At 39.8% G+C, this 25,244-nt stretch overlaps 1 protein-coding gene across 3 annotated transcripts in view; it reads left to right on the top strand.

Moving 5' to 3' along the window:
- The first annotated feature begins 13,675 nt into the window (after positions 1-13,675).
- LOC111149146 (amyloid beta precursor protein binding family B member 2) overlaps positions 13,676-25,244 on the top strand; it is a 312,250-nt gene continuing 300,681 nt past the window's right edge. For all 3 annotated transcript variants that reach the window (XM_022506093.1, XM_022506091.1, XM_022506092.1), the window contains exon 1: positions 13,676-13,755. The gene's annotated coding sequence lies outside the window, so the exon portion shown is untranslated. The remainder of the gene's footprint in view (positions 13,756-25,244) is intronic.

The following is a 25,244-nucleotide window of genomic DNA, read 5'->3' on the forward strand; positions in this document are numbered from 1 at the left end:
TAATTAACTGTTCCCCCCACCTTCTTTTTTCCCAACTATCCTTTCCAGCAGAAGGTTTTGCTTGCCAGGATTATTTGGTTAAAAGTGGATAACACATGTAATTTTAAAAGTTCAGATTTCGAGGCGCCTGGGTGGCTCAGTGGGTTGAGCCTCTGCCTTGGGCTTAGGTCATGATCCCAGGGTCCTGGGGTCGGGCCCCACATTGGGCTCTCTGCTCAGCAGGGAGCCTGCTTCCCCATCTCTCTCTGCCTGCTTCTCTGCCTGCTTGTGTTCTCTCTCTCTCTGTTCAATAAATAAATAAAATCTTAAAAAAAAAAGTTCAGATTTCTTTGGAAAAAATCTGAAAAGAATAAAGGCCTATCCATCCACTTATGAACTACAAATATTAGGATGAGCTTTCCAACAAATATTGTTATTATAATACTTACCATTCCATTTTCCATTCAGACATTATAGATGCCCTGAGGAAACAGACACAGGGGGAAAATAAGATGTGATCCTATTAATTATGATTTCACTTCTGTGGTTAAAGAGATTTCCAGCTAGAGCCAGCATTGCTTCTTAATTAAACAAATGTTTCGCGAGGGCCTTGCAACCTGCCAAACGCCGTACTGGCCTTTGATTTCACCTGTTTGTTCGGTGAGAATACCATTTCTGCTCTGAGTTGGTTTTAAAAATTCTTTACAGCAGCTCTCAGCATAATTTATTAGGTCAGAGTTTAGGAATGTTATTCCATGAAAGCCACTTTTCCACGTGCTTGAAAGGTAACACCACGTCTCTGTGTGTGTGTGTGCGTGTGTACCGTGTCTTTCCGGTTTTCTCTTACTCTACCACTCTTTCCTCTTTCGTTTCCTTGCCTTCCTTTCCTGATAAGGTAGCAATACCGAAATGAACTTAAATTGTATAGATCCGTGTTTCCCGTCAAGTGGCCTGCAGACCACCAGCATTATCATCACTTGTGCTTGTTAAAAATGTATAGTCTTGCAGTCGGGTGAGCGACTGACTCTTGATTTTGGCTCAGGTTGTGATCTCAGTGTTGTGAGACAGCCTTGAGTAGGGCTCCGCGTTCAGTGTGGAGTCTGCTTAAGACTCTCTCTCTCCCCCCTCTCTCTGCCCCTCACCCCCAAATAAATAAATAAATTCTTCAAAGAAAATGTATATTCTAGCAACAACATGGATGAACCTAGAAGGTGTTATGCTAAGTGGATTAAGTCAGAGAAAGACAAATACCGTATGATTTCACTTGTATGTGGAATCTAAAAATCAAAACAAATGAATAAACAAACAAAAAGCAGAAGCAGACCCAAAAATACAAAGAACAAACAGAAGGTTCCCAGAGGGGAGGGGGTGGTGGGAGAATGGGCAAAATGGTGAAGGGGTGGGAAATATAGGCTTCCAGTTATGGAATGAATAAGACAGGGATAAAAGGCACAGCATAGGGAATACAGTCAGTGTTGTTGTAAGAATGTTGTGTGGTGACAGATGGTAGCCACAGTCGTGGTGAAGCAGAGCATGGAGTACAGAGCTGTCCAATCTCTGCATTGTACACATGAAACTAAGGTAACACTGTGTGTTAACTATAATTCAACTAAAAAATGCATATTCTTGTGCCCCGACCTAGATCTGAATGTGAGAGCTACTGAATTAGAGTTACATGTAGTCACAGTGTTGTTTTTAAATTCTCAGTAAAATGTTCTATTTCTCTCTTTGAATAATCAGGCAATCTCATTTTCTCCTAGAGTAAATGTGCTCTGATTAAAAAACAAAGATGAAAACAATTAAAAAAAAAAACCAAAAAACACTTCCAAAAAGACTTCTGGAATGAGGTTTCAGAATTTGAGAAACTTTCTTTTACTGAAACTCAACTTGTTTCTTCATATACCGTGGATATCCTCAAGTTACTATTATTAGCAAACGACCCAATTCTTTGGATTGTTAAAAACAACAAAAGTTCAATGATGACCAAAGTCATAAAATTGAAGTCCTAGTTCAAGCTACTTGTGGTTTCAAATGAGTCAGAGGAGTTACAGAGTCTGACTGGGTGGACGAGACTGGGTCGAACCAGATTCTGGGCTGTGCCCATCAGAGCCTTTTCAACATCCTGGGCCCCAGTGTTCTCTATCTGGTAACAGATGGCCCGGGTATGCCGTGACTTCCCTTCTGGTTCTGATGGAGTCGGACCCTGTAGGAGGAGAAATAGAAGATGTTGACATATAGGCCAGTCTGTTGAAGAGAAAGTTTTATCTTGGTGGGAGGGACTTTTGAAAATGAAATACATGAAGGTTGAAGGAACTAGAGCCCATCAGCCCATACAGAATAAGAATACTGAATTTAAAAAGAAATGATTGGGAATTTCTTGTACTCATTCAGAACAACAATGCTGTACTCACGCAAATTCCCGGTCATTGAAACGTAATCAGGAAATGGACTTCCTTAAGGCAAGGACCGTCGTTTGTTTGACACATTTCATTTGCTGTTGCCAGGTACATTTGTGCCATTTTATGGGTTTGAGTAGAAGCGGGTGATTGTAGGACCTGGGGAGAGCATATGTCTTAAATCCTAAAAACTGCCACTATTGGAGGAAAGAAACAAAGCCTCCTGCCTTAAAAGATTCATCTGTTTGAAGCTAATTCCAACAGCTGGAGAATTGGGGAGAAATTGGAGTTTAGTAAATGATGTCTTGATTGTGCTGTTGTATTCCATTTTTCTGTATTCATTTATGGAGAGAATGATGACTATCAAAGGTGTCAAGAATATAAAGACCAGCAGTCCTTAAATTTCAATAATTAATGGACCTCTTTATTTACAGGAAAAAATTTCTCACAAATCCCCAGTACTGACATAAATATTCTTACTGTGAAGTAGTTGATATATACTCGCACATAAAAGTAGGTATAAACTCCTTACGCTTCAGCTCTTATAACTATAAAACAATGACAAATTTATAGAGTAAATTTAAGCACAACTACAAAGCCAGTAAAATGCGAATTAACATTAATTTATCGTGACAGATAATTTTGTTTGGCTAAAATTAAACCTCCCCTTGAAAATATGACTATGGTTCTGATGCCAAAGTTCTAGTTCTTTTGGGATTTGTATGAAACTCAGTTCTCCTTCTGCTTCCCTGTGTTCGAAGCTTCCTTCACATAAAGCACCATCTTTTGGCAGGAATGCATGATTTGGGTTTTAATTTAGTTTCATTTAATTTTTTACTTGTCGTTTGATGATTAAAATTATACTACTAGGTGCCATGCCAATCAGAAAGATAAATGCAAGCTCATTTTTGATCATGTGAGATTTGGAACTTGGTAACTATTTGTGCATGGGACAGTGGAGGGAAGAGAGGGGTCATTGGTACCTGCCATATTGGGTTTCAGATTTGGATGAGCGTGAATGGTGCCATTGAGCAAAATGTAGAACAAAGGACAAAAAGTAGGTTTGGGGGGAAGATCAGTAGTAGGGGACTTAGGTTTCCAGCAGTATAGTGGTTTTGGATACTCCAGCACACTTCCCCATTGTTATCTGGATTAAAATATTTTTTTAATATACTTATGGGCTCCCAGAAGTTAAGACAATTCCAAAATCTCCTACCTCAATTAGATCAACCACCAAAGGGAAAATTCAACCCAAGTTGAGAGCTTTGTATATAAACAACCACAAAAGATAGGTGGCTACAGAGGCAAATGCTGTTATCACAACTGTGGTTGGAGACGAAGCCTTTGGTGCGTGGCAAGGTGGAACAGCCTGCATTCCACCAGGACCTAGGAAAAAACCTAAGGTGACCCTGGTAGGTCGTGCAGATTGGCTTTTGGCAGAAGCAAATGCACTTCCTTTCTGGAGGAACGCATGCCTTCTTTGGACCTTAGGGTTCTCCTCAGATCAACCGAACATGAGTTCAGAATAAAACATCTCTAGTTCTTCTAGAAAACAAACCACCAAGAGTGAGAGTCATCAGAAATGAACAAAAATACCAATACATTTAGAACCCTGAGAACTTTAGATATTAAAATTATGATCTAGAATATAAAATAACAATGTTTGAAATGTTTTAAGAAATAGAATAGTTGATCACAAATCATGAGATAAAAATTAACCAGGGATATTATGTAGCCATAAAAAGAAGGAAATGTTGTCATTTGTGACCTCTTGAATGGGCCATGAGGGCTTTATGTTAAGTGAAGAAATCAGAGAAAGACAAATATTGTATGTTCTCCCTTATATGTGGAACTAAAAAAACCCAAATTCATAGAAACAGAGAACAGATTGGTGATTGCTAGAGGAGAGGGGTGGGGGAAATGGGGAAGGTGGTCAAGGTATAGACTTCTAGTTATAAATAAGTTCTGGGATATAATACATAGCATGGTGACTAGAGTTCACAATACTGTTTTTTTATATTTGAAAGTTGCTAAGAGAGTAGATCTTAGAAGTTCTCATTGAGGAGTTACCTGGGTGGCTCAATCGGTTAAGTGTCTGCCTTCTGCCTTAGGTTTTAGGTCATGATCCCAGAGTCCTGGAATCAAACCCCACATCTGGCTCCCTGCTCAGCGGGGAGTCTGCTTCTTCCTCTGCCCCTCCCCTTCCCTTCCATGTGTGCCCCCGCAAAGAAATGAAATATTAAAAAAAATACTTATCAGAAGAAAAAAATTGGTAACTCTGTGTGGTGATTGATTTTAATGAAACTTACTTTAGTAATCATTTTGCAATATATATAAATATCAAATCATTATGTTGTACCTTAAACACCTTAAACTGATACAGTGTTATATGTCAATTATATCTCAATAAAATGGGGGGGTGGAGGGGGAAGAGTGTATACAAGAGCAGTATAAATCTAGGTGTTTTTGTTGTTGCTGAAAAGAAAATTGACCAGGCATATTTGGAAAAATATAAACAAAGAAAACACTTAAGGAAAAAATTGTAACTGTTGAAATAATAATTTGGTAATTAGAAATAATTTGGTAATTTGAACATCTGGTGTATAACATCCAGAGAAGGTTTATGAAGGACATAAATGACCAGTGTTCCTTAAATTCAAGTAATTAATGGACAGATAAGGGAAGTACAACATAACCTAATAAGGATAAATAAAAAGAAATCCATGTCTATGTATAGGAAAACTTCAATACACCAAAATAATAAAGATGATCTTAAGAATACCCAAAAAGAAAAAGCTGATTGTTCATCAAGGGAATAATACACTGACTTCTCAACATAAAAGAAAATACTCCTGATTGTATATCAGCAAAACTGCCATTCAAGAAAAAGGCAATATAGACTTTCCAAACACCTAAAACTTGCCACAGCAGACCTTTATTAAGAAACTTCTAAAAGGTTATACTTCAGGAAGAAGAAAGTGGTTCTAGGAGAAAGAGCTGAGATGCAAAAAGGAGTGATAAATTGATAAACATGTAGATTAAAATTAAATAAAATTAAAGCTTTTTGAAGTTTTTTTTAATTTAAAAATGAAAAATGAAAATTGTCCTCAGTCATACTAGCCACATTTCAGTGCACATGTGGCTAGAGGCTACTATTGTATTGAGTAATAGTTCCATCATTGAAGAAAGTTCTGGTGAACAGCACTGTTGTAGAACAATGGAAGGGAAATACATTAAAATAATCTTTGCTGTTCATTTTAAGATGCCATTGTTTGTAAGAGCCACCATTATACTATGTGTAAAAAATTTTAAGGAAAACATTGCCCGACTTTTTTTTTAAGAGTTTATTTTTAAGCAATCTCTGACACCCAAGGTGTGGCTTAAACTTAACCACCCTGAGATCAAGAGTTGCATGCTCCACGGCTGAGCTAGCCAGGCACCTACCCCTATTGCCAGAATTTTTCAAGATGCTCTTTTTAGAAGACACATCTCAATATTACCTGTGTGAACATGTGAAGAAATGTGCCTCTTAGACTGGTGGCCATTTGGGGTTAGAAGATTAATGGCCTGGGTGTCCAGGTGTGGTGATCTATGTAGGTTGGGCATAGAGCGGTCAAGGGAAAGGTCTGGCCTGGAGACAAAGCATGGTGTGTACTTGGCCTACTGTATGTCTCAATGAATGTTTGATGAATGACTGGGGGATGTACTGCATGGGTATATGGGAGTCATCAGAGTACCCTGTAGCTGGGCCTGACAATGTGGTTTAAGTCACCAAAAGATTTGTATGAGGTATGAGGAGAATCAGAATAAAGCCTTCGTGAACACCGTTGGTATTCTAGTGGTCATGCAGAAGGGAGCCTCAGGAGGAGACTGAAGAAGAGCCTTGAGAGAGGTGAAGAAGAACCGGGAAGACTTGGGGCCACCTGAGAATAAGAGTGAGGAGGTGAGATGTTGTTGTTGTGTTGATGAAGGAGCATCCATTTCCTAAGATCAGAAGTGTACACTTTACTAATCTCCAGTTGGAAGGTCATTAAGATAACTCTGCAGACCCGACCAGATACCTCCCAATGCTCTAAACAGATCATACTTCGTACCTGATTTCCAGAACAGTATCTTAAATGCAGAATTTGACTGAATTTTGGGTTTTAAGCTCTGTGTGAAAAACTGTAATGCCTACGTTATGTTACAGTTGTGGTAGCCATAGGCTGTCCTGAGACTACAGAGCGGTAAAGAGACTTGGCTTGCTGGTGTTCACCAGATGCTAAGAAAATATGGGGCCGACCTGAGTGAACAATCCCAGGCCTTTGATTTTAAAGCCAGGTAACATTAGTCAAGTTCCTTGAACTTCTTTATGCCTCAAATTTCCCTGTTTAAAAATAGGCATATAATAATAGTTCCCACTTCAGGATGAATGTGAGGATTCATGGAAAGCTCTTCGCAAGACAGTTACCCATTATTATGATAAAAGTATTTCAGGGATGCCTGGTAGTGCAGTAGGTTAAGCACCAGACTCTTGATTTCAGCTCAGGTCATGATCTCGGCATCCTGGGATCGAGCCCTGCATTGGTCTCCGTGCTCACTGTGGCATCTGCTTAAGATTCTCTTCTCCTTCTGCCCCTCCCACCACATGCACATTCTCTTTCTCTCTCTCTGTACAATAAATAAATAAAATCTTTAAAAAAAAAGTAATCCCATACTTTTTTCTATAAGGCAATAGAGTAAAACCAATGGTTCCCAATCATGGCTCTGCATCTACCATCATGTAGGGACAGATTTAAAAAAAAAAACAGATTTCCCAGACACTACCCCAGACCTGGTATGTATGTCAGGGTACTTGGGCTTTGGGCTTTGTTTTTTTTGTAAGAACTCCAGGTTTCAGAAGCCTTCCCCTGAAGTTGTGTATCATTTTGGTCATTTTTATTTGGATATTTGCTTTTTTCTTTGCTAAACCTTATTTTGAACATTGGCTCTTGCTGTTTGTTGATTATGTGAGCTTTCAGGTTATAAATCCAGGTCCATGTGTGGATCTTGATGGCCTCCCTTCTTACCTGTCTTCCCCTCTCTCATCGTCCCCTTCTGCTCTGTCCCTTACTGAATTTTTAGACAGTTGGGTTGACAGTGTCCTGGACAGCCTAGTTCTCAGGCCCTTTTTATTTATTTTTGTAATGAAACAGATTTTAAAAAGAAACTTTGCTAAGGCAGACATTTGGCATGTTAAAATTGAACTTCAGTTTCGTTTCTAAAATAAATAATTCCACTTCTTTTATTCTTTAAAAAAATGACTGCTCCAGGAAATGCTTCTAAAATAACTGATATTCCCCTTGTTAAAACCAGGGTTGTTTCTGGATGGATTCCAGTGAGTGTTCTTTTTCCTGGGGTGGGGAGGGTGTGCAGGAGGAGGACGGGGACAGTGTGGAGAGAGTGCATTACTCCAGGCCAACACACACAGGTTGTAGTCCCTCACACCAAGTAGAGCAGTTCATATAATGGCAGTAGATTATTTGGTATATTGTAAAATGTGGTCTGGAAATTAAGAAGGAAAATGTTTACTGTATCTAGATCAGCTAGAATATTCCTTTTAACTTTGGTGTGGAGGTCTTTTGGTGGAAGGAATCAAGGGGTTGCTGCAGAAACAGCCTGGCTGCTTTCTCTATTTAGTTCGTAGATTTTACATTTCATACGAATGAGGAATGACTGAAATGTCAGCTTTATCAGGGTGGAAATTTTGGTCAGTGCTTTAATTCCCAGCACTTAGATAGTGCCTGGCACATAGCAAGTGCTCAAGAAAAGTATATAAAGGAATGGGCTAACAACGATTAGACAGCCCAGGGCTCCTGGGCGACTCAGTGGGTTAAGCGGCTGCCTTCGGTTCAGGTCATGCTCCCAGGGTCCTGGGATCGAGCTCCGCATCTGGCTCTCTGCTCAATGGGGAGCCTGCTTCTCCCTCTCCTACTCCCCATGCTTGCACTCCCTCTCTTGCTGTGTCTCTCTCTGTCAAATAAATAAATAAAAAATCTTAAAAAAACAAAACCAATTAGACAACCCAGACTAAAAATGACATCTACCACTTTGTGCTGCGAAACTTCCTCAAGAACCATGTAAGGTGGGGCGCTGGTCGGGTGGCTCAGTCGATAAGCTCTGCCTTCGACTCGGGTCATGATCTCCGTGTCCTGGGATCGAGCCCCCAGTTGGGCTCCAAGCTCAGCTCGGAGTCTGCTTGTCCTTCTCCCTCTACTTCTACCCCCTGCTTTCTTTCTCTCTCAAGTAAGTAAAATCTTCATTTATTTTTTTTATTTATTTTTTTTTTTAAAGATTTTATTTATTTATTTGACAGAGAGAGATCACAAGCAGGCAGAGAGGCAGGCAGAGAGAGAGAGGAGGAAGCAGGCTCCCCGCTGAGCAGAGAGCCCGATGCGGGGCTCGATCCCAGGACCCTGAGATCATGACCCGAGCCGAAGGCAGCGGCTTAACCCACTGAGCCACCCAGGCGCCCCAAAATCTTCGTTTAAAAGTCCTTGCAGGAAGGGACTGGGTCTCCTGTCCATGGTTGGGTCCTCAGTGCCTTATCTGTCAGCATTGCAGTTTCTTAGTAAATATTTGTTGAATGAACATGTAGTGTTAAATTTCTATAATGTTTTCTTATTTGGTTTTATCAGTTGGCAATCCCAGGGACTTGGCTGAGAGTACCACCCCAGTTTCACAAATGAGGAAACAAAGGTTAAAGAGAATAAATTAGTTATTCCAGAAAGCCACAGGTCCCAAGTAGCAGAGCTAGGACTACAAGCTCCTTTTTTTTTTTTTTTTTTTTAAGATTTTATTTATTTATTTGACAGAGAGTAGGCAGAGGCAGACAGAGGGAGAGGGAGAAGCAGGCTCCGCGCTGAGTAGAGAGCCCGATGTGGGGCTCGATCCCAGGACCCTGAGATCATGACCTGAGCCGAAGGCAGAGGCTTTAACCCACTGAGCCACCCCGGCGCCCCAAGCTCTTAAGCTGCTCATTTCTTCATCCCCTGTCCTTTCCAGAACAGCCTTTAAAACTTTAATAAGCATAACTTCCCTCTCTTTGCTCCCAGAGTGGAAACCCTATGTCCTTGAGAGCATGACAGGGGAAGTTACCATATGAAACCTTTCCAAATTACCTAATGGCCTCCCCATGAGCGACAATCTTTGTTGGGTGCCTGTTGGATTATTCATAATAGATCCTTCTAAGTTGCCTGTGATGGGTGCCTGTGATACATTCTTTTTGGGGAAAAAAAACAAACAAAAAATTTTAATGCAATCTTCTTTTCTCCCAAACATTTTAAGGTGTAAATTTATTAATACTGTGAATCTACATTTTTAAAGTCAAATTTCCAGGGGAGCCTGGGTGGCTTAGTCACTTTAGCACGCGACTTGGTTTTGGCTCGGGTCGTGACCTCAGGGTCGTGGGATCGAGCCTCGCATTGGGCTCTGAGTTCAGTGCGGGTTCTGCTTGTCTCTCTCCCTCTGTTCCTCTCTCTCTCTCTCTCTCAAATCAATCAGTCTTTAAAGTAAAATTTCCAAGGTGGTGAGAGGAATGTTCTCCAGTGTATTTTTGCCCAGTCCTGCGGGTCATTTTGAGATAGAAATTTCTGAAATGTTGAATTGGCTTGGCTGGTATTTCTGGACTCGAGCTCAAGAAGGAGAAACCTTCCCGGTGATATTAGAATAGAAAAAATACAATGCCGGCCAAACACCGAAGAGTCTCAAATTGTGGCAAACGTCTGGGTGCACATTTTGCCAATGGCATTCTACTGAAGCTGAAGACGGAGCAACACGCAGCCGAGGTTCCAAGAAAGAATTTCAAAATCTATGAATCTGATCTAATTCTAATTTATGTTTCTTCTCTGTTGGGAAAGATCATTTGGTAGCTCCAGCAAGATTCTATCTGATTGGATTAGTGGGTGAGAGTTGGTCCTCCCAGACCACTGCATCTGAACGTAACCGTCATTACCTTACAAATAACTTTAGAGAGTTCCTCAAACAATACCCCAAAGCTTTGATTTCACTGTGAAACGGCAACACGAATCTAATTCCCTTTGCCCGCTGTGGACATTGACCTTGAATATTAGAACAGAGACATCGAGGGGAATAAATAAATTGCCAGTATTGTGTTTCCTCCAGGATCCAGACATGGGAATGGACAGTAGGGACTCGAGGAACAGTTTTGCGTGGTTGAAAAACCAGAAAACCAAACCAAAACAAAACCCTGTATTTTCTTTTTTCTCCAGGTGCCTGGCTTCTCAAATGAGGCGAGACGAGCTGTCGTGTTTGTTCTGGCTCTTACAAAGCGAGATCCCATTCTCCCTCGACGGGGCTTTTTTTATTAGCAGCCTCACAGCCCATGCCTTTGTTGTCCGGCTGCACGGTAGTTCAGGCTATCGAGCAGGGCGCTCCGTGCAGGCTCTCCAGGGAGCGTTTGCCATCCATCCTCTTCTCTCCCCTGGTTTTTCAGCCTATCCACATCGTGTGCGACTCTTGGGTTTCTGATTGGGGCGGCGGGGATACTGCAGGTGGCTGTTAAGAAAGACGTAGGTAGGGGTGAGCAGCGTTTCAAATAACTTCAGAGAAAAGAGGGAAATCTTGCTCCCTCTCTGAGGTTTGTATCAGACAGAAGACAGGAAGTGTTAGGATTATGTTACATTATTTCTCAGCGACTCTTATTTACTTAATTTTTGAAACCACTCATGTCTCCCCACTACGATTTGGGTCATTTGGTCGAGAAGAGGCTGCGACCCAGTGCCATCTGTCACTTGTTTCCAGCAGGTGGGGTAAGCACCCATCGTTCTTACCTCTAGCAGGTGGGCTCAGGGCAAGGATTGCGTTATCTTGTTGAAAACCTTTTGTCCTGCTTTGAGCTGTGGGCATGTGCTGTTATCCACAGGGCAAGTAGTAGGACCAGCAAGCTTTCAGTGAGACCGGCAGTTTCTGGTCAGGACACCTGCTGCCTGAGCACAGTGCGACCATTGTTTCTCTAATTGAGCGTGCTCCGGGCACAGCCACCACATCTTTTTTAGCCTGCACTTGAGTCTTTGTTTTTTTTATTTTTATTTTTTTCCCCTGCATGCATTTCATTTTTGGGGGAACAAATGTCTGTCTTGTTCTTCTGGTTTTGCTGGTATGAATTTAACGTGTGCGTGTTTCCTACCAACTTGTATTTCGAAGCATGCCTGCTGAGCCTCGTTGCCGTGGGAAGAGGACTGGGTCAGAGTGGAGGCAGGTGATCTGAGCTTTGATCCCTGATCCTCTCATCCCAGCTGCGTGGCCTCAGGAAAGCCATTGAGACTCTTAGGGCATCCAGGGTCTTCATTTGTAATCTGAGGGAGTTTTGGGGTTCTAGGAATGATGGCTTGCCACGTCCTCTAGTGTTATGATTCCACCACTGTTTTGTGTTTTCTGGGATGCTGAGAGTGTCAGAAATGGAGTGGGTCAAGTGTTCACGAGGGCTGGGCTCCTGTGAGACAGTAAGTAACACCAGGAGGCGCTCTTTTTAATTAAGCAAAAATTAATAGGGTATGGCCAGTGATAGAGAGGTTTGGATGCAATCAGTTAAAGGAGGAAAATAACTATGGTCTTCGTGTCTCTTTGTGGCAAGTTTGCAGTAAACAAACACATGTTTCTTACTTCTAGGAAACTAGTGTTCTTTGGCCCTGGAAATGTTATTTGGACACTTGGGTTTTGAATTTCTAAATTAGGAATTATTGAGCTCAGATAGATGAAGACTTCTAATTTATTAGCTCTTATTGTTCAGATGAGAAGAAACCCACAGATCAGGCTAATATAAGATGGGCACCAGTTGCTGATTTGTGTCCCCATCATGTTTAATAAAAATCTTATTGAAAAATATTCTGGTTCTGTAAGTGATACATAGGAGTTGTGGAAAATTTGGAAAACACCAAGAAGGACAGACAAATAAGCTTCTAATTCCATGACCCAGAAATAGTTCTTTCGTTGTACTTTTGTGTCTTTAATTATATACTTAGTTTGTAGAACAAAATTGGGATCATACCATACATATATAACTTTTCTGTGCTCCTTTCGAGATGATTTTTGGGCCCGAGCTTTCAAGAGAAGGTGGAGATTAATGTAATATTATGCTTGGCACTCTTGTGACAGGGTCTGTTTTGCCTTACAGAAATAGAATTGTAGTCCTAGTATCTGAAAATAACATTTGTCCTGTTCCCTCTTGAACAGGCTTTCAATAGTTAGCATATATAGATGTTGTCATAATGAATAGTATAATGAACAAATGAGGACTTCTTAATTTATTTGTTTTAATAGTTCACTGATTGCTTTTCTAAGGTTTCCTCACTTTGGTTTTCTATACCAGAATTGCTAGCTGTAATATCAGTGAGCAGAAGTTATTTTAACACTGTTTTTCTAGACGCCTTCATTCCTCAAGCTGAAGCATGGTTGCTGGCGTGGGCTAGGCCACAGCTTTGGCACGAAGGAGGATGGTTAAGAAATTCCTTTTGCTCAAATATATGATGCATTTGATAATATTTATAATTTACTTGTTGAATATTGGTTTAATATGTCATTTTTCTCCATTGGGAAATGAAGGATGATTAGTTTCCCCTTTTGGATTATTTAGCCTATAAAATTTTCTGTTACACCATTTGCTTTGCATCGAAAATGCATTCTAAATCCTGAACTGTGTTGGAATTCTTTATGACCTTCCCTTATGTGTCTTTTGGTGGTGTCCTTTGAAGTCCTGAAATGTTTTTATATTTGATTGAGATTAAATCTGGGTTTCATTTTACTTTTTAAAACATATTGAGCAAGTTAATTTTCTGTTCGAGTTCCTAAGGGGAATGATTCTAGCCCTCTGTGTCCCAAGAATTCAGACTGAGCCTTGCCAGAACATTCCTGTGGTTTTCCACAGGGCAGATCACTGTGTTCATGAAATTTTAGTTGTAGCTTGTGTTTTCTGTGGTTAATTAAAACATCTGGCTTTTGCATTTTCCACAAACAGAGTCTAATCGTTTGGCCGAACCTTTTCAATAATGATTAAATGCCTCAGTCCTTTAGGATAGCCCAGACTTGTCCTTCGGACACCTTACATGCTGTTGTCTCTGTTCATTAATGACTTTAAACAGTTAGAAAACGTTTGGGGTTATCCTGCCAAACACAGACAAAGAGAGAGAAAGAGAGAGAGTTGGTGAAGATGAATCCGTCCAATGGCTCTGGCTTTTCCCCTGCAGGTCGGAGCTGCTGTGGGTGAGCTGCTGTGGTCCGTGGCCAAGCATGCTGCTGTGGCCGGATCTGGCCAGCCGTGGAACAGAAACATTTGCTGGATGGAAAATCCATAAAAGAAAGCTCCTGTGAAAGCCGGAGACAGACGCTAACTAAGTCAAATCAGGTTAGTATCAGAGAGGCTGGATGAAGCTGATCGGGTCAGCTAGGGAAAGGCTGTTTGGTTTATTCCAGAACGTGTTTCTGGAACAGCCCCAGATAGTCCTTTCCAGTTATTGGAGAGTCCTAGCATTGCAGACATGGCGGGTAGATCCTGACGTATCTCCGTGCGTGGTGAATCGTCGTCTTTCTTCTTCGTCCTCTGCCCCGTCCTCTTGCCCGTCTTCCTCTCCTCTTTCAGAGAAGAGCAAATCTTCAGCACTGCGTATGAAAGAGGCCCCAGCCAGAGGCGCCCCATAACAACCGCGGTGATCTTGGCTTGACTTTGGAGAGAAACCCTCTTCTTGAGAAAGCATGGGCTCGCGCTGGTGCCTTCAGACTTGCCCTCCTTTGTGTCTTCACACTGGGAAGCGGGGAGTCATGGAGACCTGCCATTTCTAGTGGGGGCGCTTCCGGCCCTGGTTTGCTTGGCAAAATTTTTACTTACTCTTATCTCCCCTTAGACAAAAGCTAGGAACATGTTCATTTTTGTCAGTGCATGCATTTGGCATGAAGATACTCCCGTAGCACAGGAGAAAAGAAATGTCCTGAAAATAATAGGAATATAGAGTAATGCAGAATGTCCTGACGGTAGGCCAGCAGAATGAACTGATGCAGTAAGGTGGGGATAATTCCTTCTGAGAACATGTGCTGTCCCCACAATAGAGGCACAGAACACAAGCTATTGGGTATTCAGGGGGTAACTCAGCATTAGGCATCATGAACAGTCCATGAAACTCACCAGACAGGAGCGCGTCAGCAGTCTTGAGACCCCATCAAATAGTGACTGTCTATTGACTTCACCCGCCCACCATCTCTTTACCCCTTTCAGATTTTCCCTGGGCAGTTAGTCACCCTTCCTTTGTTGTCAGCCTGTATGGTCAGAGGAGGTGACCTCACTGGCTCTGTCAGGGGCATGTGACATAAGCGTGGCTAGTCAGGGTCACAAGGATGGGTTTATGGAGGACTCCGTATTTTCACTGACCCTGTTGAAAAGACCATTTTCCTTTTCGTAGGTTTGTTAAGCTGGAGTGGCTAGTTTCCCTGCTTTGCCATCCTTTAAGGAAAGCCTTTCTGAGAATAAAGTTAACACAGAGAAGATTAGAGCAGGGAGATGCAGGAAGTGAGATGAAGGAGTGGGGAGACACACACACACACACACACACACACACACACGAGACACACACACACACACACACACACACACACACACACACACACACACACACACACACACCCATGACCCCAGACGCAGCACCACCTAAAGCCAGCAACCCTGGCTTCACTTTCCTGGCAGGTTAGGGAGTTCATTTGAAATAGATCCCCATCACTTAGATCTAAACAGGTCCTGTTGGGAAGGCCTCCTTCTAGGTGTGAGGTCTGAGGGGGGAGATGATTGGTGCTCCCTGTCTTCAGGGGCTCCCAGCGGAGGGGATGGGCCAGATCCGTACTCTGACACACAGTGTGAAAAATGTTTCACTAGCGGTGAGAGCTAAGTTCTCTGGGAGTAGAGGTACAATTATGAATTCTGCTGGGTTTTGGAGAGACTGGCAGAGCGCTGTTATTTAGCAAAGGGAGAAGTAGAATTTAGTCCTTGGGAACATTTAACGAAATACATTTAATTCAATTACTTGCTTTTTGAGTCTGGAAGAAAGAGAGGCTTTCTAGAGCTTGCAGTTAAAGTAAATAGCAGATAAGGAAGATAATTTCAGAGCTCCACTAGTAGTAGAATCCTGGTGTTTACTGTAAACACAATTGTGTTGGGAGCAGCCAAATGAGAGGTTATCAGAAAACTGTCCAGAGTTTATTTAAACAGAGTAGGCTAACGGCTGCTCTTCTCACTAAAACCTCAGTTGGCTTTCTGCTCAAGAAGAATTCCAAGCACATCGTGAATTTTAAAATTTATTTCTTCTTCTTAATGTTAGGCTTTATTATGTCATTTTTAAAAATAATTGACCGTGCTTTTTTACTTTTAATTTTTATTATTTATTTATTTAATTAAAAATATATTTTATATTTATTATATATATATTTGTTATTTGTTTGTTTTTGAGAGAGAGACAGAGAGGGAGATTGTGCACAGGGTTAAGGGGATAGGCTGGGAGGAGTAAAATAGAGGGAGAGAGAGAGAATCTTAGGCAGACTCCATGCCCTGCGTGGAGTCCAGCATAGGCCTCTATCTCACGACCCTGAGATCATGACCTGAGCCGAAATCAAGAGTGGGATGCTTAACCAGCTGAGCTGCCTAGGTGCCCCTGTTTGCTTTTTCAAATTAACAGATTTTATTTTGGGAGAGGAGTTTTAGGTTACAGAAAAATTGAGCAGAGAGTATAGAATGTTCCCACATACCCCAACTACCACTCAAGAGTTTTCCCTATTAATATCTTGCATCAGTTTCGTACAGTTGTTACCGTGGATGAGCCAATATTGATACATGATTATTAATTAAAGTCCATGGTTTACACTAGGGTTCACTCTTTGTGTTGTACATTATGTGGGCTTTGACAAATAAATGATATGTATGTATCATCATAGAGTCACACAGGATGGTTTCATTGTCCTAAAAATTCCACGTTCTGACTGTCCTTCCATCTTCCCTTCTCTCTGAATTCCTGGCAACTATTGATCGTTTTCATGTCTTCGTAGTTTTGCCTTTTCCAGAATGTCATGTTTGCAGTCACACATCATGTAACCTTTTCAGATTGGCTTCTTTCACTTAGAATAAGCTTTTAAGATTCCTCCATGTTTTTTTGTGCCTTGATAGCTCATTCCTCTTCAGTGCTGAATAATATTCAATTGTCTGGACGTGCCACAGTTCATTTATCCATTCACGGATTGAAGGATATCTTGGGTACTCCTCAAAGTTCGGCAGTTGTGAATAAAGCTGCTGTGAACATTCATGTGGCTTTTATGTGGACATAAATTTTTAGTTTCTTTGAGAAAATACCAAGGAGCATGATTTCTGGATTTTATGGTAGAAGTATGTTTAATTTTGTAAGAAACTGCCAAACTGTCTTCTAAAGTGACTGTACTATTTTGCATTCCCACCAGCAATGAATGAGACTTTGTTTCACCACATCTTTGCCAGCATTTAATGTTGTCAGTGTTTTAGATTTTAACCATTTTAATAGGTGTATGTGGCATTTCATTGTTATTTTTATTTGCAGTTCCCTAATGATGTATGACATTGAGCCTCTTTACATGTGCTTATTTGCCACCCGTATATCTTCTTCTGTGAGGTATCTGTTCAGATCTTTGTTCATTTTCTTATTGTTGAGCGCTAAGAGTTCTTTGTATGTTTTGGATACCAGTCCTTTATCAGATAAGTCTTTTGTGGAAATATTCTCCCTGTTCTGTGGCTTATTTTTTTTTTCACTCTCTCTCTCTCCTTTTTTTTTTTTTTTGAAGATTTTTATTTATTTATTTGACAGACCACAAGTAGGCAGAGAGGCAGGCAGAAAGAGAGGAGGAAGCAGGCTCCCCACTGAGTAGAGAGCCCGACATGGGGCTTGATCCCAGGACCCTGGGATCATGACCTGAGCTGAAGGCAGAGGCTTTAACCCACTGAGCCACCCAGGTGCCCCTTTTTTTCACTCTCTTGACAATGTCTTTCTCATAACTGAAGTTTTTAATTTTAATGAAGTCCAACTTATCAATTATTAGTTCTTTCGTGGATTGTTGTGATTGTATCTAAAAGTCACTGCCATCCCAAGGTCATCCAGGTTTTCTCCTTATCTTCTAGAGTTTTATAATTTTATGTTTTACATTTAGCCCTATGGTCCCCAGGTATTTTGAATTAATTTTTTGAAAGCTGTTGAGGTCTTTGTCTAGATTCATAGTTTGTATGTGAAATTATAGTTATTCTAGCACCATTTGTTGAAAAGAATCCTTTCTTTATTGAAAGGCGTTGGCTCCTTTGTCAAAGATCAGTTGACTGTGGTTGTGTGGGCCTATTTCTGGGCTCTCTGTTCTGTTCCATTGATCTGTTTGTTTATGCTTTGAACAGTACCATGCTGTCTTAATTACTACAGCTTACAGTAAATCTTCAATTCAGATAGTGTTAGTCCTCTGACTTTGTTCTTCTCCCTCTGTATCGTATTGGCTATTCTGGACTTGCTTCTCCTTGTAAACTTTAGATCAGTTTATCAATATCCACAAAGCAATTTGCCAAGATTTTGATTGAGATTGTGTTGACTCTCTAGGTCAGGTTGAGAAGAACTGATATCTTAATAGTATTGAGGCTTCCAATCCATTTATGTGGCATCATTCCCTTTATTTAGAACTTCTTGATTTCTTTCATCAATTTTATGGTTTTCGTTATATAGATCTCGTATTTATATCTAAGTATTAGATATGTATCTAAGTATTTCATTTATTTTGATGCTGGAATAAACAGTATTATATTTCAAATACCAGTTGTTTATTGATGGTATGTAAGAAAGCAAATGACTTTTTCATATTAACTTTGAATTCTGCAGACTTGCTCTGATTGCTTATTTGATCCAGGAGTATTTTTACTGATTCTTTAGGATTTTCCACATAGACATTCGTGTCATCTGTGAACACAAAGACTGTTTTATTTCTTCCTTCTCAATCTATTCCTTTTCTTTTCTTTTCTTTTTTAGGGATTTTATTTGTTTGACAGAGAGAAACACAACAAGAGAGGGAACAAAAGCAGGGGGAGTGGGAGAGGGAGAAGCAGGCTTCCTGCTGAGCAGGGAGCCCGATGTGGGCCTCGATCCCAGGACCCCAGGATTATGAACTGAGTGGATGGTGGATGCTTAACAACTGAGCCACCCAGGCACCCCTGCTCCTTTTATTTTCTTGTCTTACCTCACTAGCTAGGACTTCTAGTATGATGTTGAATGGGAGTGGTGAGAAGTATCTTGCTTTGTTCTTGATCTTCATGAGAAAATATCTAGTTTCTCACCATTTGAGTATAATATTAGCTATAAGTTTTTTGGCAGATGTTCTTTATCAAGTTGAAGAAGTTTCCCCTTCTAATCCTGGTTTGCTGAGAGTTTTTTTCGTGAATGGGTATTGGATTTTTATCAGATACTTTTTCTCTATCTATTAATAGGATCAGATGATTTTTTTTTCTTTTTTAGCTTATTGATATGATGCGTTATATTAATTGATTTTTTAAAAAAGATTTTATTTATTTATTTCTTTGACAGACTGAGATCACAAGTAGGCAGAGAGGCAGGCAGAGAGAGAGGAGGAAGCAGGCTCCCTACCTGAGCAGAGCCCAATGCAGGGCTCGATCCCAGGACCCTGGGATCATGACCTGAGCTGAAGGCAGAGGCTTTAACCCACTAAGCCACCCAGGCGCCCCTATTAATTGATTTTTGAATGTTGAACCAGCATTTTGATGGGGATTATGTTGAAACTCTAGATCAATTTGAGGAGTATTGCCATTTTGCCAATATTAAGAGTTCTGATCCAGGGTGCCTGGGTGGCTCAGTGGGTTAAGCGTCACCTCTTGATTCTGCCTCAGATTGTGATTTCAAGGTTGTGAGATTGAGGCCTTCATGTAGCCTGTTTAAGATTCTCTCTCCTCCCCTCCCCCTACTGCATGCTTGTGTGTGTGTCTGTGCGCGCGTGCACATGCACTCTCTCAAAAAAAACTGGAAAAAACAAAAGAGCTCTGATTCATTAACATGGAATATGTTTCCATTGATTTGGATCCTTTTCTTTTTAAAGATTTATTTATTTAGAGAAAGAGACAAGCGGAGGGGCCCAGGGAGAGGGAGCAAGATAATCCTAAACAGAGTCCCCACTGAGCAGGGAGCCTGATGTGGGGCTTGATCCCATGACCCCAAGATCATGACCTGAGCTAAAACCAAGAGTCAGACACTCATCCTACTGAGGCACGTGGTGCCCCTAGATCTTTTAAAATTTCAACAATGTTTTGTTGTTTTTAGGCAACAAATCTTGCACTTTGCTATTAAATTTATTCCTAAGTATTTTTTCTTTTTGTTGCTTTCATAAATGGAATCATTTTTAAAATTTCATTTTCAGAGTGTTCATTGCCAGAATATAGAAATAGTTGATTTTTATAAATCGATCTTGTTTCCTTAAGCCTTGAACTTGTTTATCAGTACTGACAGTTTTTTATTGTGTTGCGACTTCCTTAGGATTTTCTATATACCAGATTATGTCATCTGGAAATAGACATAGTTTCATTTCTTGTTCAGTCTGGATGTTATTACCATTATATTTTACAGGGATTTGAAAACTTGGCTCTGATACGAGGAGTACAAAGTAACAAGCTTTGGAGTTACTAATGAAATCATCCTATTATGTAGCTTTTGAAAAGAACAAAAGATGATAATTATGAAACTTATCTCCTTATTATCCAGTTAGTTACGCAGTCGGTGAGCTTCTTAGCCACCCCTGTATCTTCTTTAGGGAAATGCCTGTTCAAATTCTTCGCTTATTTTCATATTGAGTTATTTGTCTCTAAGTCCCTTATCAGATACATCATTTGCACATATTTTCTCCCAGTCTGTGGCTTCTGTTCTCGTTTTCCTAGTACTGTCCTTGAAGCTCAAAAGAATATATTCAAATTCCAGTTAACATACAGTGTGATACTAGTTTCAGGCGTACCATAAAGTAATTTGGCGCTTGCATACAACGCCCAGGGCTCATCACCTGCTTGACCCATCCCCCCACCCACCTCCCCTTTGATGACCATCAGTTTGTTCTCTGTAGTTAAGAGTCTGTTTCGTGGCTTGCCTCTCTCTCTCTTTTTTTCTTTTGCTCATTTGTTTCTTAAATTCCACACGAGTGAATCCATATGGTATTGGTCTTTCTCTGACTGACTTAACTTCAGTTAGCATTATACTCTCCAGCTCCGTCCATGTCATCGCAAATGGCACGATCTCAGTCTTTTTTTTATGGCTGAGGAATATTCCATTGTCTCTACATATCACATCTTCCTTATCCATTCATCAGTTGATGGACATGGGCTGTTTCCACAATTTGGCTACTGTAGATATTGCTGCAGTAAATATCAGGGTACATGTATTTCTTTTGAGTTAGTATTTTTGTATTCTTTGGGTGAGTATCTGATAGTGCAATCGCAGGGTCGTAGGGTAGCTCTATTTTTAACTTTTTGAGGAACCTCCATTCTGTTTTCCAGAGTAGATGCATCAGTTTGCTTTCCTACCAAGTGTAAGAGGGTTCCTCTTTCTCCACGTCCTTGCCAACCCCTGTGGTTTCTTGTGTTGTTGATTTTAGCCATTCTGACCGGTGTAAGGTGATATCTTACTGTAGTTTTGATTTGTATTTGCCTGATGATCAGTGATGTTGAGTGTCTTTTATGTGTCTGTTGGCCATTTCCAGGTCTTCTGCCCACTTTTTAATTAGATTATTAATTTTTTGAATGTTGAGTTTTAAAAGTTTTTAATTGTAATGAAGTTCAATTATTCAGTCTTTTAAAGTTCACGATTTTGATGTTTCTAAGTATTCTCTACCTAACTAAAGGTCACTGAAACTTTTCCCCTTGTGTTTCTCTCTAGAACATTTGTCATCTTAGTCCTTATACTTAGGGCTTTGGTCCGTTTGGGGTTAAGTTTTGGGTATTGTGTGAGGTTCAAGTAAATGTTCATTTTTTTTCCTCCCGCGGCTATCCAATTGTCTCAAAAGTATTTGCTGAGAAGACTGTCTTTTACCTTTTGATATATTTTAGCACTTTGTAGGAAATCATTTGACCATAAATGTAAGAATTTCTCTCAGAACGCTCAGTTCTGTTTCGTTGACTATTTGTGCCTGTCCTTAGGCTTGTTCCATATTATACTTTACTTAGGTTTGCAATGCAGGTTTTTTTTTGTGAAAAAGTTTTGCCTAAGAAATGGGGTTAAGTTGCAATATGTCTCTCTTTATTTTTACTATCATATCTTTGCTTCTTTTCCTCTCCATTCCTATTTGAGTCACTCTCTTAGAAGTACTAGTCTTTGGTTATTTTTCTTTTGGATAAATGTGGAAATCTGAAATGGGAGAAGAGAATGGACGCCAATTTAGATGGATTTTCTAGAATACTGTATGCATTACTTTAAATTTAAAAATGCTCTGTTTTTCATAAAGATGGTAAGCATTCTAATGCCCATTATCCATTTGAATAAAACATTAAAATTTTCCATTAATTCTGTCTTAATCATTACCAATAACTATTGACTGAAGGATTTGCAAGTTTGGTATATTATCTCAAGAATTTCAGGAATTTTCATTAATGATTATATGAATTGGGTCTATTTTTACATAAAATGATACATTTCACAAAACATTTTATTAAATGGAAAATCTATGAAATAAAATGTTTTGGGTTTTGGTAACAGAGTACGATTTTATGTTTCATAGAAACTAAACATTTTTCATAGTTCGATTAAAATGCCACCTGCATTTTTAAAAATATTTACCCGTGCTCTTTTTGTCTTTGAGTTAGTATAGTTCTCAATAAGCAACTGTGCAGACATTAAAATAATTGGATTGGAAGTATGAAGACTGCAAATTTTTATTTCTTCCTTAATTACAACTCTGTAAAAATCGTGAAGAGGTGTGATTTAGAAGGAAAAAAAAATCAGTGCTTTCTTTGGTGACATTTGGATTCTAGTTGGCCATTTTGTTTTGTCATTAAGTTATAATTTTGTTTTGGGGATAACTTATTTTTAATTTGAAAAATCATAAAATTTTGGTCTCGGTGAAATTCAGAGACAGTTCTTTTCTCTCATGTACCGCTGGAAGCTGACTTCTGCTGCTGGGCTTTAATTAAGTATTAAAATCAAAATTAGATCTAGAATGTTTTCTTGTAGTTCCATTAGGAACAGTTCTGTGGTCAAGCCATGCTTCCCCGTTTCCAGAGGGCTCAGTTCAGGATGGCTTCTCTGCCTCTTGCTCTTTCTTGGCAAGCTTCTTATTTCCACCTGGGTAGACTACCATGATGGGAGCAGACATGCGTCTCACCTGCCTCTTTGCTTTCTTTGGCTGTCCTTTGGCTGATAATGTCACCACATAAAAATGCATCCATAGAGCAACGTGGGATTATTCTTTTCATTGTTCATTTAAAAGAAAAAGCCAGGGACACCTGGGTGGCTCAGTTGGTTAAGCATCCGACTCTTGATTTTGGCTCAAGTCATGATCTCAGGGTTGTGGAATGGAGTCTCTGCCTCAGGCTCTGTGCTTAGCATGGAGTCTGCTTGTCCCTCTCCCTCTGCTTCTATACTCCCCCCTCACCCCCGCACCGCTCTCTTTCTCTCAAATAAATGAATAAATAAAATCTTTATAAAAACATAAAAGGGAAAGCCATAGGTAAGCTTCCACTTACAACTCTAGGACTTAGGAGGTGGGCATCATGGCTCTTTTACCCTGCCATTCCTTTAAAACTTTTCTTTCTCTTTGATGCCTTTTCAAAGTCTTTGTGACCTATTTGCAGAATGATGAATGGACCCTGTGAGGCCAGTAGTATGTAAAATGTTCTAGGAAAATATGTTTTCGGTCTTGTTTTCCTTAGGGAGCTAAAACGAAATATGGCTGGGTGATAGTAACTTCTTAACTTTATGGAGAGCCTTGTGCTGGATGATGTTCGGGGTTCACAATGATTGAATCCCCGAAATTTGAGTCATGGTACAGTGACATCTGCGAAGGCTCTGGCCTTTTATTATCGTTTGGTTGCCGATGAAGCAAAATTAGATCAACTTCATCACATTCAGTGAGCCAGTAATGAAAAGAGTGTCCGGAGCTTGCTTTCGTTAGGAGAAACCACATATTGTGTCAATGTGTAGTGGAAATGTTTATGACAAATATATTAATGGAGTTTGGCATCTCACATCTTTTTTGATTTTTTGCTCGTCTTTCTAGTTTTTATGTGAAATAATATGAATTACCAAATTTCCTTGAAAAGCCTTCAAAAATACCATACTTGAGTGACCTATAATCAGTTGTTATTTACTTTAATGTAATTACTACTATAAGAACAAGCAGTGGTTTCTCAGTCCTATATTGACCTGTAATGAATAAAACATTTTATTTGATGACATGGTCTGAATAAGATCTATATTCATGACACGGTAACTGTTCATAACTTCGGATTGATTATTATCTGCTATTATCTGCCCGATTGATTATTATCTGCTCCAATAAGAATTGATCTTCCACTTCATTCATTAACAGAAATAGTCTGCTGGGTGTTTTTATATATAGACAGTATCCAAGCCAGTAATTTATTTGAAACATGAATATCAACATGAATCTAACTAGCATTAGGAAATTGCTCTGTGTAATTTGCTAGTGTATCCGTTTTAAGAATTGAAGAAAATGGTTTTTCCTGCAATCGTCATGCAGCTGAGGCCCTTTGAGGACAGATTTTAGAATCTTAGTAACTATTCTGTGTTTGGTTTCATAAGGGTGATTCTCTTGAAGATGTAGATTTGCAGATGGTTTGTTAATGCCGTGGTTCACTTCTGGTGTCTGGTCAAAGAATGACAGTAACGAAGAAAATAAAAGGATATTAATGATTTTTACAAAAGGCTCACCTCAGAAGTAAAAAGTGGAGCGTCGAACCATGACGCTGGGCCCTCAGTGTTTCTAAAATTGGATCCAAAATGACTGGTGCTCTTGAGCGGGCATGAATTTATGAGTAATAAGAAATGCTGAATAGTTCTACTTAGGTCAGAATGATTCAGTTAAATTCCAGTGAAAGTGTCCTATATGGAATGTCACTTTGGTAGTTGCTGGAGGGAATAAAATGAAATATCCTGGGGGAAAGACAGCCAGAATGGAAGCCCTTTTGGGAGAGCTAACTTTTTTTTTTTTTTTAGTGTGTCCAGTATGCTAAGTACTTAAGCGCTTTGAGAGCTTTTGATGGGGTGGGGTGGAAGGCTTCATTTGAGCCTCACAGCAGTCGGATGGCAGAGAGGCATTCTTTATCTATCTTATAGATAAAGAAACTTAGGATCAATGAGATCAAATGGTCTTATTGAAGTCTCACATCTCATTTAAATTTGAATATGAATTTTTTTTCTTAGGCACCATTGTGTACATGTATAAATGAAAGCATTGCCTACAAAAAGTGATTGACCTATGGAAACTCTCTTTATATATGTATCTCTTTCTTCATGTATCTTTCATTATTTTTATAATTAATGAGTTAATAAAGGCCCAGAGAACCAGATGAGTAGACTGCTTTGGAATTTCCAAGGAGCAAGGGGTGGATATGGATGCAGATTAATTTGGAGAAATATCATTTTGTTATTTTTGATAAATTAGGAGGTAGGAAGTTGTCCGTGGATGGGTGTTTTCAAGCCATTTTACCTGAGGAAAATATCTAATCAGACTCTCAGAGGCAGAAATAAAAATTCAGGGCATGTTTTGGGTTCTCTTTCATTGATTTCTTTCTTTTTTTTTTTTACTTGAAAAACATTTCCGTCATTTTTTTTTTTTTACAATTTTTTTTTCCAT

This window comes from Enhydra lutris, unplaced genomic scaffold, assembly GCF_002288905.1.
Source record: "Enhydra lutris kenyoni isolate GAN:26980312 unplaced genomic scaffold, ASM228890v2 scaffoldscaffold21, whole genome shotgun sequence".
NCBI lineage: Eukaryota > Metazoa > Chordata > Mammalia > Carnivora > Mustelidae > Enhydra > Enhydra lutris.